General features: G+C 37.6%; 1 protein-coding gene across 1 annotated transcript in view; it reads left to right on the forward strand.

Moving 5' to 3' along the window:
* WDPCP (WD repeat containing planar cell polarity effector) overlaps positions 1-12,789 on the forward strand; it is a 152,985-nt gene that overhangs the window by 93,717 nt on the left and 46,479 nt on the right. The gene's annotated exons all lie outside the window — the stretch shown is intronic.

Here is a 12,789-nt window from a genome sequence, read left to right on the forward strand (position 1 = left end):
CTTTAGAGGGAAGGTGCTCCATAATTACTAACTGTATTGCAAGTATGAGCTAGAAAATAGTGCTGCAGCCTGAGCTGGGCCCAGGAACACAGATAGCACCATTGAAACGGATCACAATTAGAAGGCAGGAAAATGCCTTGCAACATATTTAAAGCAGCCGTATTATTTGTATCCATTGTTTTAAAAGCTAAGCTCTTACATTTGCAAACCATACAGCCTCCTTAGCTTCCTCTGCAATGGAAGCTTCGAGCTTTGCAAGTGTAGGCCCTGAATAAAGAGTATGCAATACCTCCAAAAACAGGCGTTCAGTATACAAAATTAAAATTAAAGGCCTCTTAATTATATGCCAGGGATCCATTACAACAGTGGTTGTGGAATGAATAATTTCACTTTAAATTCTTATCTGTAATTAAAAATACAGGAACTGAATTGCAAGTATAAAAATATATCTTAGGTGTTCCTTGCCACTTGAGTGGCACTCCTGTATTTTATTATGATGTCACTACTTATAATAATATAATGCATTATATCATTATGTAAAATATTGAGCTGAGGTGGATTTATTAGGAAGCCTTGGGGAGCTATAACCTTCTTATCCCCACCCTTTTGTTGAGCACTGCCTACTAAAGTGTATTAGTGTAATGGGGGAGCGGCAGCACAACCTCCTGCCTCCCTATAACAGCCTCATGCAGCCATGTACAGAACATGGAATGGGATGGAATAGTTTTTCACTCGTTAACTATGGCATCACTGACTCATGGCTTTGCTTCACTCTGCTTAAGCATTCATAAATTGCACTTGTCATATTTTCTAATGCGTGAAATTATCTTGTTATTTTGACACACACACACACAGACACAAACACACCCCTGCTCTGTACTAGTCAAACTTTTTTTGTCTCTCTCAGACACACATTGCAAAAGTAACGTTGCATGGGCAGGAAACAAAGACTGGGCTCTGAAGTCCAAAAGAGCTATACAGTTGTCGAGCTAGAATGCAGCTGTAATTCAGTATTTCAGCTGTGCCATTTCTCCTTTATAATTCTTTTCTTGTGTTTGTGACTATACAGTTTAAGGATCTCTTTTTTTATTTTAACATGGAAATATGTTAAGATTCAAAAACACTTGGATCTTAACATCTGATAATTCCATTAAGAGAATGTCACTGGATTTTTTTTCCAGAGTACAAATGTTACCCTATGAAGCAAAGCTCTGTTGTAAATAATAGGATAGTACTTTTGCCTCTTTCAAGAGTGAACTCTCAGAAGATCCACTCTCAGAATTTTGGATGGCTTCATGAAATATTTTGCCTTGTCTGAGTCCAAAAATGAAAACTTCTACCATGTTTTCTGTTAACTGTTTTTACTGCTATTGTTTTTACTACTTTGCAAATCTTCTGAGAAGTACTGTATATTCTTCCCACTGTGCAGTGTAAGATGCTACTGGTTAACAGCAAAGAATTTAGCTACATGATGGGCAGAACATCCAGTAAGAGCAGTGGTATGACTTTATGCACAAAAGTAGTGTATAAATTGATAGATGTCCTCTGTAAATAAACACCAGTAAAAGAGATGAGAAGGTAGGTGATTATTAGCATCAGGGGAGACCTGTTTCCACCTTGATTTTTATGAGTCACTTCACTACTGAAGAGTTGTGAAGTCCTATGTTATACTATCTGACATGATGCCTTGACACAGTTATCACTTAACTCCAAGACAACCTTTGAAAAGCTAAAATAAAGCTCTTTGGTCCTGCAGCTGCATCACTTATGCAGGACTAACTACCCCGCGTAAGCCAGTTCCTGTATTACTACACTGCAATCTGCAAAGTAGACATCCTCTTTGAGTATGCCATCCTAAATAGGACCCCAAATCAAAGGCGAGAAAATGCCTTAACCCTCTAAGAATAGTTCCCAATTCTATTTGCAGCCAACAGTATGGAGCTGAGGGACAGAGCGAGCAAAGAATTTTTATGATCCTTTTTAAGAGCACCCTAGAAGTAGAATCTATAATTATATTAGTACATAGTGTGTCACAAAATATGTATAAACATTAATGATGATATGGTTCAGGAAGAAGAATGTCTTTTATATTCATAAGGTAACCTATTAGGCATGAAATTATGCCTTCAGATAAAATGACCACTGATGTCAGTCAGGTTCTCTATGGTGGCCACATGAACAGAATTCTTCTCTACGGGAGCAGGTTCAGTAGGAGCATTCTGACTAAAGTAGCACCTTCTGGAGAGTACTTTGAAGAGTCATTTTTTGTCATCTTGTAAAAACGATCAAAACCAAAGGTTTTCATATTGGCACTGCACTGATGAATGAGAATTTCACTTGCTGTGATGGAACTGCACATAAAAAGATTCCCCTGGTCATGCTTCTTGACCTGTTTTAGAAACAAGAAATAAAGGCACCTTTTCAATGGAACTAGATTATTTCTGCTGTTAAAGAGGCTAAATATCACAGGAAAAGAAAGTTTAGAGTGTCTTTGTTTCAGTCATGGTGCTAATGACTTTTTTTTAAAACCAGCTCCACAACAGGTTTCAAATTTCAGTCAGATACTTTGATGCCAAGGAATGGCTCCAGGATTTAATTCTCTAGTGAAAATCACAATCTAAGAAATATTGGGCAAAATATCAGGAGAAAAGGAAATAAGATGACATAATTACTTGAGAACAAAATCCCATGAAGATAAACCACAAGAAATCTCTGTTGGAGATTTGAGGCAAGATTTTCTGCTGAACCTAATGGAAGACATTGCTTGGAGCATGGGAAATATGGCCCCTCCCACATACTTAGAGCAGTCCCAGAGCTGCTCTAATATGGAGCAGTTCCCCATAGCCACCATAGCTGGCTTTTTGGTTGCTCAGAGTGCCATAACTCCTCCAGTTCTCTGCTACGTCCCTACCCTAGGGACTGCACTAGGAAAAAAGGAACACAAAAGAGCTACACTGGACTAATTTCTTTGTGCCAAGGCTATTCCCACATGCTGGTTAATCTGACTTTGATATTACTACTTCTAGAAGCTGAGCCCAAACAGAGACCATTGTTTTGTTTTGTTTTGTTGTGTAACTAATAATCTGCCCTCATAAAGTCACATTTTAATGCTGTACAGCTGGGGAATTCCCCTGAAATCTGAGGGGCTTTGGGCATTAATCTGCTGCAGAAACAGTACAGATATACCATATTCGTGGACGAAAACCCGAGAATAAATTCTGAACAACACATCTTCCCCCCTTGAGATGCTGCAGTAAGTCTGCCTCAACTTCCCTTTGTATATCATCAGTTAGTCTTCCCCATTAACTTTATCTCATCTCTAATGGTGTCTCCCTTCTGGGCTGACCCTCAAAAATCTATTCTTTAGGTCCTGACAAAGAACCTTAAATTAAGCTTGTCTTTTTCCTTGCAGTCTTTCCAGATTGATTCATGTCTCATCTCTTTGCCAAGGCACTTCTTCATTCATCTCCAGTCTCTTCCTGAGTACCACCATTATACCTCACTTGTCTTGTGTGGACCATCTGGCAATATTCTGTTTTGAACTCTGCTCCTCAGTACAGCACAGAACATGGCTTGGCAATATGCAGGCAGTTCCCTGTGTGCAAAAAAATTGTCTGTTTTCCTCCCTAAGCAGCTTCATTTTTCTGACTTTTCTCCTCTTCAGTCCAGCATCCTTTGGGAAGAGCTAACTGAACAGTTAGGCAGCCCTAGGCTTCACATCTTCAAGTGCAGAGCTCCCTTTTATGGTTCTTCAAACTCTAAGAGCCTGCCTAGTAAAAGATGCCATAAGTAAAATCTAAAACAAAAGTCAACAGTAGTCGTCCAATAACTGGATGTAGTCTCTTGGGGGTGCAGCTCTCCTCCTCATCTGACTGGAATAATACAAAGCTTAAATGTCCAGCGGAGTCATCTGGGCTCTCTCTGTATTTAGTAGAGAGACATGGGTGCACAAACGGTGCGTAATCCCGTCTAAGGGAGATGTCTAGGATAAGTGTGAAGAATCAGACTTGAGTGCCTATCCCTAGCAATTAACTATAAAGGGAGCCTACCTGATTAGCTTAAATTAGCTATCTAAAAGCAAGTTGTTTGAAGATAAAGGGAACGATTGGCACTCTAAATGTCCAGTTCCTACATCACATCATTATCACTGGATCACTGGCCAGTTAACAGAAAGATCTTACAAGTGCTCAGGTATAGTCTTGAAATGAAAGGAGAGAGGCACAAAGACCAGCAAAAATATTTGAAGAAAGGTTGCCAGAAAGACACAAAAAGCAAGTAGGCACTAGTCAGTCCTCTTTAAAAACCTCCTTTTGACCAGTTGGTCAGGATAGGAGAGGATGGGGGGGGGCAGGGAGGTTTTTAGTTTACATTGTTAAGTGCTGAAGTATCAGTAAAAGAGGCTATAGTACAGATAGATAAACAGTAATACATGACCAGCACTAGATAAAATTTATCAAGAACTTCTAAAGGAAAGGCAAGGATAAAATAGTTGAACTAAATACTCTGGTTTGTAACCTCTCATTTAAAATCACCTTAGCACCTGAAGACTAGAACATGGAAAATATGTCAGTTTTTACAAAGCATTCTGGAGACACTTTAAGAACTACAAACCTGTAAGCCCAACCTCTGTACCAGTTAAATTAGTAGAAACTGTATTAAAAAAAGATGTGAACATACAAATAAATATGCTGCATTGGGGAGGAGTCAGCAGGATTTCTGTAAAGGCAAGTTATGTCTCATAAAACTGGGTTCTTTGAAGTCAACAGTCATGTCAGAAATGGCTATCCAGTTGCTATTAATGAAAGTTTGACTATTCGAGGCCTTTTTGGAAGGTCTCTCACCAAAATATCTTAGAGAGACTAAGGTGCCATAGGCCAAGAGGGAAGCTCCCCTTTCACAGGTAAATAATTCATTACAACGTAGGAAACATAGTAAGAGTAAATGGTCAATTGTCACACTGAATAGAGGTCACAAGTAGAAATTCTTGGTATAGTGGACTTACATTCATAAGTAATCTGGAAAAGGAGCAATTAATGAGGTGCCGGCATTTGCTAATGATACTAAAATATTCAGATTAGTAAAGATAAGGCCCAACTGTGAAGAACAGCAAAAGGACTATGCAGGACTCAGTGACATAGTATCAAAATTGAAGATAAAGTTCAGTGTAAATAAATGCAAAGTGAAACATATGGCAGGGAGAGTAGGGCAGGGAGAGAGTCCTAATTTACATGTAAAATGAGGGAGTCTGAGGTCATCGTTATTCAAGAAGAAGAATTTGGGCTTATAACTGATAGCTCTCTAAAATAGTCAGCTCAGCACTCAACAGAAGTCAGAAGAGCAAATTGAATGCCAGGAATTTTTAGAAAAGGAACAGAGAACAGAACAGTGAACACCAGTTCACCTTAAACATGAATATTGTGTGCAGTTTTGGGGTCCCCTGCGCTGTAAAAGGATATAGTAGAATTCAGAAAGCTTTAGGAAGGACATCCAGGATGATCCAGCATGGAACAGTTTTAGTGAAAGGAATGACTAAGTTGGCTAGAACTCCTCAACCTGGAAAAGAGGCAAATGAGATAGATAGAGACCAATTAAATGATGAGTGTCACAGAGAGAGGGAACAGTGAATGACTGTTCACTGCTTCTTCTAATATAAGAACTAGGGGCCATCAAATGAAGCTAGCACCTGACAGGTTCAAAATAAAGTGATTCTTCAAATAATATATAATTAAGCTACAAAGCTCCTTACCACAGGATGTTGTGGATGATAAAATTGTATGAATTCAAAGGGAAGATTCAGGGGAGAGATATTCACTGAGGAACACCAACATAGAAACCACCTCTGGCTTAGCAAATCCCTGAACCGCAAATTGTTGGAGACTAGGAGACTATTTAGGGAAGCATCACCATATGCTTGCCCTGTTCTTGTATTCTGTCCTAGGCACCAGCTATTGGCAGGATACTAGGCTACATGGACCTTTGGTCTGAGCAAATGGTCATTCTTACATTTTATGTTCTTATACATGACATTGTGTGGAAAAAGCATAAAATAGTTACTAGTTTTCCATTTGCTCCCCCCAAATTTGCCAAAATTCATACAATCAAGCTTCTAGGGAATTTCTTTTCTTGCTGTCCTGTGGGTATGTTTGCTATAATGCAGTTCTTATGTGTGGGAATTGTATGAGCATTACCATTGCATTATTTTATTTTAAAGAAATAATCTTGGCTATTGACAAACCTAGATGGAAAAAGTAAGTATACTGTAATGGACCTGTAACTCAACAAGTCATCTGAAATTTGGCCCTGCACCGTGACTATGTAATTAGATATTTATCTTTAGGCAGCCAGCTTTAGAAAATATTGAGCTAACATTATCTTCTCTGAGAAAGTCTCACCACTAAAAAACCGCATCTTATCCAATGTCAGGCATGAGGGAGAATTGGCCCTGCAGCTCATGGAAAGTCAAGAAGGAAAAGGGTCTGTTCATCTTAACTTTAATACCAAATTTCCATCTGCTGCAGTTTGAAATTGCAGAGATATCACACGTATACAATAGGGATTTATAATAGAGGCAGCAACTCATCCTTAACCATAGCAATGATACTGGGCCTCTGTTATAGAGCTGTCTTTAGTGTGTAGACATGCTGATATGTTTGCTCAATAAAATACAGCTTTCAAGACATACTGTTAAGTTTACATGATCACCAGAGTGAGAGGGATAAAGCTGGAATAGAAGAAAAGCAGGAGAGAATTAATGCAATAAAGGCTAGGATTTAGCAGACAGGGTTGAGCAAAATAAGTGTGAAACAACAGGTGTCTTTGACTCTTATCAGCATTTTTAATTAACATCTGTTTTTAGCACAGAGTACTTTGGAAGAGTATGTTGGAGTGTGTCTGTATTTAAAGATAAAGATAGACTGTTGAGAAGTTACTAAGTAGTAAGAGGTTGGGGGAACGGAGAGGCTTGGGGGCAGGTGGGGGGGCCTGTACTTGCTGGGTGGGTGTTAGTTGCAGCTTAGAGAAACCTGAAGGAAAGCCACTACAATAAAATTGCAAGGTAGGGAAATATTGCTATGGCAACAAAATATTTTCTCTTGAAGGAAAATGAGTATGAAAAGGAAATACAGAGTGTGGGAAATTCAAAGGAAGTACACATTACAAGAAGAGAAAAGACTCAGTTTAGTTTAAAAAGAAGGAAACCTTCATAGTTTCAATTTATACAATAATAATTCATAATAGCAATAAATTGCTGTTTTCCACATTTTTATAGCACCTACTATTGAAAATCTCAGAGCACTTGACAGACACAAAAGAATTAAGCTACACAGTCAGAAAACATAGCTATTGCTCTCAACAGTCTTCCTTTTCAGTGGCTAACCCCATTTTACAAGAAAAGAACCCAGGCTAACATGATTGACCAACATTAAATGGGAAGCATATGACGTAAATGTTTATAGAATCAGGATCTTCTAACTAATATTTCTTTGGTATAGACATACAATAGTTGTACAGTTTTAGGCTGGTGCTGCTTTACACTTAATTGAGCAAAGGTCAAAAATAAGTTAAATGATATAGCTTTCTTTATAGCTAGAACTACCACTTTTTCCTGAATGTTTTGTACATCTAGGCTACTTGTTATAAATATATACATATTAAAAGTTTAAATACAACCTTTTTAATAAGCTACTTCTTCAAAAATTAACTTGGTTCACCTGAAAACTCTGACTCTCAAAAAACTGAATATAAAGTCCATTCTCAGAAGAAACTTATGTTTAACATAGAGGCATCTCAACTATTTCACACAAGAATACATTTAGGTTTTCTAGAGCAGAATATCGTCCTACAAGATAGGAATCACATCGTAAGATTTTTTTTTCAGGTTGGGAAAGTCTTCCAAGATTCACAGCCTGTTACAGCCCTCAAGGGCTTTCTCTGGCCAGAGAGTCATACTGTCTGGCTCCCCTTATTAGCTTTCTCTTTCCTCCTATTTTTTTAATTTGGCTTGTTTGTTTCCTTGCTTCATACCATGCCCTTTGGTGTGAAGGGCATTCAATTCTACACCCAATAATCTATAAAGTTATATGTGGACTTCCTTTAGTTCAGAGATATGCAATTTGACAGTATAGTTCAAGTAACAGAGACTTTTGGGTGGCTTAAGATACCTGTGCTCATTTAAAAATTTCTCAGAGATAGTTATTCATCAACTTTTATTTGAGACATATTTGTGTATGACCTTTAGAGTGTTCCATAAGGGATTTTTTTTAACAACTCACTCAAGCCCCAGATCCAGCACTTCACTTACCATGCCCGTATTTAGGACCCACTGAAAATTATAGGTCATAAACCCATACATTAATGCTTTGCTAACTTTGGGCCTAAAGGGATATGTAGATTATTGCATGTCCTATTGAATTCATTTGAGTAAAATCATATCTTTTTTGGTTGTCTTTTGTTTGTACTTTTTTTTAAATGAAATCTAAGATTTTAATGTATTTATTGATCCCAGGAACTGTTAGGAGAATGTCAGTATTACAAGATTCACTGCAAAACAAAAGAAAGTCTTTGACTGGTACTATATTTTATAGATGAAAAGCTATGTATTAATCTAAGTGCTTCGGAATTTACTGAACTTTGACTTTAAAATAATTCCTTAAAGTTCAGCAGGGCTGTCATTTTAAGGATGCACTGAAGTTACACCATCTATATCTGACTTTTTACACATAAAAATAAATATTTACATATGAAATACATGAGAGTTTAGGTTCTGGGCCAACATTTTTTTAAACGGGCTCTGAAGCTCTATTCTGAAATGTAGCTCCGTGTCTACATCAGTGGCCTTATATTCAACAGTTGGTTGAAAACCCACTTGTCCCCATTTAAAAATCAACCACTTAGCAACCTAGCCACACACTTTTTATATTCTCAGCCCAATAATCTCTAATTATTTTGCTCAGAATTCCATTGAAACAGGGTTCAGAGTCATTTTACAAACATTATTCTTTATTTTAATATTGTTTAATTTTAAAAGGAAAAATATTTCAGATAATAACTTTTTTTTTTGAGAAAAAAAAGGCATGAAAACCATTTCTGTTCCAAAAATTGCTGATATGAAAACTTATGGGAAACAGCTCCTTTTATGAATAATTATTATTATTGTGTTTAAGAAATGGGCAAGATGCCTAGAATTGAATGAAAGAATGAGCTATTAAATTGAAATATTAAATGAAATAACTGAATTAAAAGTGATCACATAAACCCTGCAGTAAATGTTGGGAGTTGTAGCTGATTGAACATATTTTCATCATCTGTTTTGTATGCTTAAATACAATTGCTTGATGTAAGTAAACACTCGATTGATATTCTGAATACTTAAGAATCTGCATATGCATCACAGAATACTGAACAATTAAAACTTAATTTCAGTGTAGTTTGATTACATGTAAATTATTTCAATATTCATTTTTTTTCCTGTTCTGTTTGCTCAGTGCATACTAAATACTTATTTTTTGAATGCACATCACCCTTGATTGATTGGACTATGAGATGAGGAGGGCTCTAAAATTTCTTCCATTAAAAGGATTGCCTTATAAATAATATTTGTGCTCTCCCCCTGCAGATTATTTTCTAAATGTTGTGTACCCTTATTGAAGACAAGGAAAAAACCTGCTGCAGTCCTCCTTTATCAGCCCAGCACAAGGAATATGCTTACATGGTCGATGGGCATGTCTAAGAAGGCTTGTTGGTTGTAACTAGTCCCTAAAGAAATGTTTCCATCTTTTCTGCACTGTATTTCTCTCCTGCTTGCATGAGCTCTCTCTCTCTCTCTCTCTCTCTCTCCTCTCTTCCCTTCCTCTTCCCTCTGCATGATGTTTTTTTTCTTCTGGTTCCTGGACTTCATATTAGACATTTTAACATTACGTATAAATATTACAAATATCTTTTTAACGTGACTGTTTTCAGTCTGAAAAGTGTATCTCTGTCTTTAACTGCCCACGTGCTATTTAGGTGATGTGGAGTACAGATGACAAAATTCTGCCTTTCAGTGTATTTGCTGAACTCCCCAAAAAATCAAAGAGACCTCTTTTCCCTCCTCGCAGGCCCCAGTCCAATGTACCTCCCAGACACATGGTTTTGAGTTGCAATATTTAAAGTCAACTTCTTTTTGAACATCAAACTGTAGATTTAAAGAATCATATGAAACCCTGGACATTTGATTCTCTTTTGACTTATGCTGGTGCAAGCCGAGAATAACCTCTCTGAACTTAATAGATAAAATTGATAAGTAATTGAATAAATATTCATGGCTTTCATGGTATCTGTTGGGGTAAGTCACATTCTGAAAATAGAGATAGGTAGCAGGTCTGCAACTTCACCGTGGAGAGCAGAGCTGGATTCTCCTCTGTCTCTACCATTTTTGACCTGCATGACCCTTGTCATTTCCTTTATATTTTCCCTTTGTTTCCTTGTCCTTAAAATAGATGTACTAACAGCCATCTTTTTTAGAGTTCTGTAGGATAGGTAGAAAGGTTGCAGAAGAGCATACAGTAACTATATTATTTTATCATATGGGAGTTTAAACTTAACATTTTGTGTCCTAAACAGCTTGCAGAGAAATGTTTTCCTATCTGTCCTGTATAGTTAATCGCAGTTTGAGAGTTTTAATCTTGAAGGTCATATTTCTGTTGGCTATCACTTTGACCAAACAAGTGGCTGAACTTCATGGTTTACAGGCAGATTTCCTTATCTCCCCTTTTCAAGAGACATATAAGTCTTGATTGCTAGAGTTATTGTGAAGCAAGCAGTAAGCAACAAGCAGAGGGAGGGGAGCAGGGAGGACGCTTGCTTGAAGACCTGTACCCTGTAGATGCCATTTTAGAAAGCGGATATTGTACCTTTTAATTGTAGCACAGGGAGAAAAGGGAAGATACTTTGTTTGGGGTTTTTTTGGTTGGAGGAGCTGATAAACTGTAAATGTGCTAGTAATAACAAGAGGTCTTCCCATAACAAAACATGCTTGTAAAACAGGCATTATCAGCTTGAGGTCTCTCTCCTACTGTACAGGACTCTCCTGTGGAATAAAAACAGAAAATCCATGCCAAAGAGACTCAGGATAGCAAGTGTTTTCTAATAAAGCTAGTTTAAAAAAACCTGGACATTCTCGACTGATTTAATTTTGTTTGCCTAAGTAATGCAAACTTGTCACTGTTGTTTGAAGCCTTCACCTCATTTTAAAGCAATTCTATTTATAATAATTTATGAAGTGTCTGTGATTGTTATTTCCAGCTCTCTTGGTTTGTGAAGAGCATTTCTTGGGTAACCTTTTTTTTTTTTTTTTTCCTTCTTTCCCCTCAGTGCAGCTCTGAAAATAACGAGCTAACTTCACAGTTTTATGAATAGGGGCAATAATGAGACTGAAGTATGTGTGCTGATTAAAGAAAAAAACTGAAATCTTTGTGAGACAGAGAAGAGCTGACAGCTTTAAGGCCATGATTCCGTTCTGCAGGTCAATCAAAGGAAAAAGTTATTTTACATTTTTTGGCTGCAAGCGTTTTTGCTTTGGCTAGGACAGATTTTATTTGAACAGTCTGTATAGTTATAACTTTGGAAAAACAAAACGTGATGCAGTCATCCTTTTTTGGTAGTCATACGGCCTGTTTCTGTTCGTTTTCCCTTTTTTGCTTCAGTTTCCCCTCTAAGAACTAAGAATGTATATTTAATCCCTAATTGAAAAGAAAAATGTGCAGGAAAAAGATATACATGATATCCATACTAGATAAATATATTGTAACATGCACTTATTTGTCTTAATTAAAGCACAGCTTAATAAGCAGGATACAACACAATGTATTTTAATGTAAACTCCTTCATAAAAAGCATGTCAAAAAGCTTCAGATATATGGATATGCATGATAAAAAGATGGGGCACTGCCTGATCCCCAGTGATCAAGAGGTTAAGCTTAATTCATCTCTTCCCCTCCCTTAAACAGGTTCTGTGAGGAGGGCTGTAAATTAGCGCTGGGAAGACACAGCAGGGAGATTAGCTTTAGGGAGGAAAGGCCTCCCTGCTCCGACTCCTAGGAACCTCACCTAGAGAGTGCATTTCCTTTTCTACTTAAGCTAATGTATTATGCCTTTTTGTCACAAATGCTATTCCTTGAGGAGAAGTGGCTCTATCTCGCAATCTGCTGAATTGCCCCAAGCGCGCAGTAGAACAGGAGAGAGCAATAAGGCTGGAGCAAGAGGGAGGCAGAAAACCGCTTAGGCTTTGGCCAAAACCAGGAGTTGCAGATGGTACAGCTTGTGAGACTCCTTCATCCACCAAGGGGAAGGAGGACTCTCCTGTTTCCTAAGCTACCCTGCGTGTACAGAACTGTATGGATACTGGCACCCGTATTGGCTTGTCTTACAATATTTGTTGAGCAAGCGCAAAGTACGCCTTGCTAATACTGACAAGTCACAATGCCTTTTTTCTACCATTGATGGCAAAGAAGCCATCTCCTTCCCAAACTTCAAGCATCTACAACTGATCTACTGCAGACATTGTTAAATAGGGAAAAGGGGGAAACTTTACCAGTTTACCAGGGAAAATATAGAAGTTATTCTGCCTTCAACAACTGAAATAAAATTGGGGTGTTTTGTTGTTTTGCAAATACAAAAATAATCTCACCAAATCCCCTTTTTAAGGGGTTTTTAAACAGGTTTGACACAATGCAGTACAAAAGAATGTATACAAATAGAATCACTTTCTCACAGTATCAATTGTATTGTCACATAGAGAATATCCACTAGCAC

This window comes from Apteryx mantelli, chromosome 3, assembly GCF_036417845.1.
Source record: "Apteryx mantelli isolate bAptMan1 chromosome 3, bAptMan1.hap1, whole genome shotgun sequence".
NCBI lineage: Eukaryota > Metazoa > Chordata > Aves > Apterygiformes > Apterygidae > Apteryx > Apteryx mantelli.